The sequence below is a fragment of the Aegilops tauschii genome, chromosome 3 (genome assembly GCF_002575655.3).
Source record: "Aegilops tauschii subsp. strangulata cultivar AL8/78 chromosome 3, Aet v6.0, whole genome shotgun sequence".
In the NCBI taxonomy this organism is placed as follows: domain Eukaryota; kingdom Viridiplantae; phylum Streptophyta; class Magnoliopsida; order Poales; family Poaceae; genus Aegilops; species Aegilops tauschii.
The window spans coordinates 602,395,296-602,400,400 of record NC_053037.3 but is presented as its reverse complement, the minus strand read 5'-3'; the positions used below and the strand labels follow the sequence as shown (position 1 = coordinate 602,400,400).

Below are 5,105 nucleotides of genomic sequence, written 5' to 3'. Positions count from 1 at the left end.
CATGTGGGAGGGAGGCATGGTGCCAGATAGGATGACACGCGAAGCCTGGCGGCCAAGTCGCATGCACCTCCACTAACATCAATGTGTTATTGTTCTCTGATGATACATTTTATTATTTTTAAGTCATACTTCCTCTGTTCCAAAATAGATGACCCAACTTTGTACTAACTTTGTACCCAAAGTTAGTAAAAAGTTGGGTCATCTATTTTAAAACGGAGGGAGTACAATACTTTGATTGTCAGAAAATATGGTAAGGCAAGACATATCTTCACAAAGCTTAGTGTACAAACCTCCCAACCAAATAGCTTCTGCGCATGTCTCAGAAACCGTCATATACTCGACATCAGTAGTGGAACGACATACAATAGATTGCAAAGTTTCTCTCCAACTCACAGGCCACGACACAACCACCAGTGATGAAAACATAAGCTGTGAGAGATCTTCTCTTGTCCAAATCACCAGCAAAAATAATATCAACAAAACCAACAAGTCCATCTCTAGATTTCCCAAACTGTAAATAATCATTAGAAGTACCTCGCATGTATCTTGCAGTGCTCTTTTCCGGGAATAGCTATGTATCTACTAACAACACTCAATGCATAGTTATCTCTGTACAACATTTTCTCTTTGACTGCATAGTGACAAAAGAATACTGGAAGTGCTTATCTCATGTGATTGCTTTTTTTTCTTCCTCAGTCGATGTCTGCCTTATCTAGGTTGTGGTCTCTTAGTTCTAAATTTGTTGTAAATAATGTGATATGTGCTTCTTGCATATGGAACATGTGGTCATTACGTAATGATATTTACTTCTAGGGCTCGGTCTAGACCGATGTACGAGCCTTCTTGAGAAGGGAATGTGTCCTGGTACTTTGATGGATGATTATTTGCAGCGATGGTAAATCATTTCTGTTGCGACACACAAATTAGATGAACAAATGAATGACCACCACTCAAACAACGCTACAGACACACGACGGCCCCACCGTCCACAGTCTAGAAGATGACCTAAACACCAAGAATAGCAAATTACAAAGCTAAAAATAATAAAACAAAGCCACTCACCTGGTGCTTCGTCACCTGATTTCCTATTTCCCAAGGTCCACATCACACCAATACATTCGATTCATCTAGCTAACTTCCATGTGGAGTTTGATGTCGCAGAAAATACATAACTCTAACTTATCCCATATACCTAAAACAATCGGTCAAAAAGGGTACAAATCCAGAAAGAAAAGAAAATATGTGGAAGCACCAAAAAGAAATTGCCCGCCTTGGGGCTCGAACCCAAGACCACAAGGTAACCAGCCTCTATGGTTTGCTACCTGGGCAGTCCTACCATTCCAAACAGTGATCTCAGCCCCACATGTCCTAAATCGTGGGGCTAGGATGGCTGCAGGAAAGGCAGGCTTGCTCAGGTAGCAAACAAACTAAGAACCTTGAGCTCTACCAACTGAGCTAGGCGGGCGATGTGAACTCTTTGGCAATCTATATATTATATAATTAAAAGGAAGAGATAATTAAGCCCTTAGGTTCACCCATATTACCATAAATGTTAAACAACCTACTCCATTAGTTATATAGTAAGGCCTAACTATAAAAGTTAAGATTTCTATATATAAGGTGGACATCAATAGAAGAACTATAGTATTAGTTGTCCATATCTGTCACATACGTGCCCTACAAAATCTATTTTTTAGATGGTGCCCTACAAAATCTATTTTTTAGATGGTGCCCTACAAAATCTTGATTGGACTAAAAGAGTATAACTGATGTGGATCTTCAACTAAAGAGACAATTTCCTATGGATAACGACTGGGAATCTAAATTTCCTATGGTATCTGTTCGTGCTCTACCTCATATTGAGGCTATATCAGATCATGCATCCATTCTCCTAACTACTGGTTTCCCACGAGCACAACATAGATGCAAGTTCAAGTTCGAACTTGGTTGGTTGCTTCGGGATGGCTTCCATGACATGGTCAAGGAGGTGTGGTGAAATCGGTTGCCGGACATACCCCAATGCACAAATGGAATAACAAAATGCGTGCATTGCGTAAATTCCTTGGTGGTTGGGCTATTGATACGTCTCCGTCGTATCTATAATTTTTGATTGTTTCATGCCAATATTATACCACTTTCACATACTTTTGGCAACTTTTTATTTGATTTATTGGACTATCCTATTGATCCAGTGCCCAGTACCAATTCCCGTTTTCTGCATGTTTTTTGTATCGTAGAGTATCCATATCAGACGAAGTCCAAATGTAATAAAATTTCACGGAGAATTGTTTTGGAATATATGTGATTTTGAGAGTTGGAATCACCGCAAACAGAGGCCTGTGTTGGGCACAACCCACCAGGGCGCGGTCCCGGAGCCAGGTATGCCGTGGTGGGTTGTGCGAACCTCGTACGTCGATTGGAGCTCTACTTCGGGCGCAAGGAAGTTTATATCCGGAAAAAAATCGTGTTCAAATCTCAGCGCAGTCGGATTGCGGATCTCCGGCAATATAAGAAACGGTTTTCGGCCAGATCTGGAGAACGCGAAACAGAAGAGAACAGAGAGGTAGATCCAATCTCGGAGGGGCTCCCGCCCCTCCACCGCCATGGAGACCAAGGACCAGAGGGGGGACGCTCCTCCCATATACACTACTAGGGAAAACCCTAGCAGTAGCGCGTGTTTAAAGCCTATCAGTAGTGCGGGGTGCAGCGCTACTAGTAATAAGGCGCTACAGCTAAAGGTTACAGTAGCGTGGTTTGGACCACGCTACTGCTATATCGACTTAGTAGCAGAACTTTGTACTATGGGCGCTACTGGTAATTAGTAGTAACGCTTCTCCTAGCACGCGCTACTACTATTATTCCATATTTCTTTTTTATTTCATATTGTATTCATACACCTTTATACAAGTTTTCATACCGCAACAATTTAGAGAATGATTTTACATCATAATGAGTTATTACATCACTGGGAGAAAGAACCGTGGACTAGTTTCAAGTGGATGTCCATCTACTTGAAACTAATACGCGGTTCTTTCACCCAATGATATAATATATCATCATCATCATCATCATCATCATCATCATCATATCATTAACAACTTATCATCATAATACATCATTGTCATATAACACCTCTTCATGATCATCGTTTTCATCAATGATACATCACATACAAGTTGGTCACTAGACATAATCACAACTACTCATCATCATCAACTCTCATAAACATATTGTACCTCATAGGACCTACTACACTCTCTTAGGACCTACTATATTATCTGAGGTAAAATAGCATAAAACAAGATAGCCCCTGACTCTCCATTATGGAGAATGGAGATTATCTTGTCTCCAATTCTTGCCTTTCGCACAATGTTGCTTCCAAGAACCTCCTTACGACTGTCCATACATTTTTTCCATTCTAAGATTAGCATGCGTTCACCGGTTTTAGAAATCTGGTATGGACAGGTGAGATTCGTAGGATGACCTGGCTGTATGTTCAAAACATCAAGGCGACCATTCTGATACATCAAATGAGGCACACAATCCATCAGGATTCTCTGTTGAAAAACATAGTAATAACTTCGTAGTTAGCAATGATGTACTAGTTTTAGAAGTATGCAAAAGATCCACGGATGTCGTAATAGTAAAAAATCTTACCAAGATTTCTCCATGGAAGTTATCGTGGTTCAACACGTGCACTAGTGGCACGTATTGACCATAATTTGGAGCAGTTCGATAAAAGGCATTGTAATTGTCAAGATCAGTACAATATGCGACCAGATGACTTTTCTCCTGATAAGTTAACTCAGAGCCATCGGTGTAGTTGGTTCTGTCTACCATGTTCCGCACATTCTTTGAAGAATGAAAGTAAGCTATCAATGGAAATAAGCTGTCAACTATTTTGAAATAAACAATATAAATTACTTAATAACTATGTTTGAGGAACTCATATAGTGGTATAATTGGAAGCGTATCAACAAGGACCCAAATGTCCAAATTGTCTTGGTCGATGTCAGGATCACCAAGATCCATGGTGACAAACATACCCTCTTGAAAATCATACATCTTGCAAAGTGCTTCCCAACCCGGGCAACCAAAATGGGATACGCTCTGAGAATTGTATAGATTTACCTCAAAATCCATACCATGATGGGTCCTTTGGTTAATTTTCTTTGTTTCATTCCTCTCATGGTCTTCAAAACCCATCCTCTCCAAGACATAGCGTCTTGCATGGCATGGGATAAGCTAGTAGAATTCTAAAAGACGAAAATTACACGTTGAAGTAGTAGAAGTCGAGCTTAATTACGAAAAAACAAGACATAGCACACGGGAACGAAGGAGAAGCTACCCCCACGACAACAGTCGGGATTCTTCGTCCTGTCATATATGGTGGAGACTCGATAGACTTAAAGTCAACCCGGAATATCGTTTAATTATCTTTCTAGAAAATCCAGGCTACTCGATATTTCCTACATATTCTAGCACAAGTCATGTCAAAATTCACGGAAAATTCCGGCATGACCTTTGCTAAAACATGACATATCGAGCGCCTGAATTTTCCGGAACGGAAATTAATCAACACTCCGGCAAAACATAGGCCACTCGGAGGTGTAACCTGAACATGACCGGCCACTTGGGCAACCACATATCCTATTTGAGCAACACAAGATATACATGTTTTTATCTACATCGTATCTTATAGGACTCATATTGACATGGAGATTTGGCTGGTCTCACCTCGAGGTCGGAGGGGGTCGGTGACGGGGACGACGGCGGGGATGATGGAGGGGCTCCTTGATTTCTGCAAAAACAAAAACCCTATAAGTTATCACTAATACATCCCAAATAGTATCATACATATAACATCACTAATACAACTAAAACCCTAGCGAACGACGGGTATCGACGACGAGGATGCGGGATAGGCATCGTCGACGTCGATGTGGGAATAATTGCTTAAACTAGAAAAATAACAACAAATGTGACATGTTCAACTAGTTCTATTAATTCAACTAGTTCTTATTAAATATAAACTTACTATAAATAGAAATAAACTAGTTCTTTCTAAAAATAAACTAGTTCAACTAGTTATATTAATTTTCTTA

General features: G+C 40.2%; 1 non-coding gene across 1 annotated transcript; it reads right to left on the bottom strand.

The window, feature by feature from the left end:
• Positions 1-1,263: 1,263 nt before the first annotated feature.
• Positions 1,264-1,465, bottom strand: TRNAK-CUU (transfer RNA lysine (anticodon CUU)). Its single transcript has 2 exons — positions 1,429-1,465; positions 1,264-1,299 (listed from the first exon to the last, which is right to left on the bottom strand). It is a non-coding gene; the product is annotated as a tRNA-Lys (tRNA).
• Positions 1,466-5,105: the final 3,640 nt, after the last annotated feature.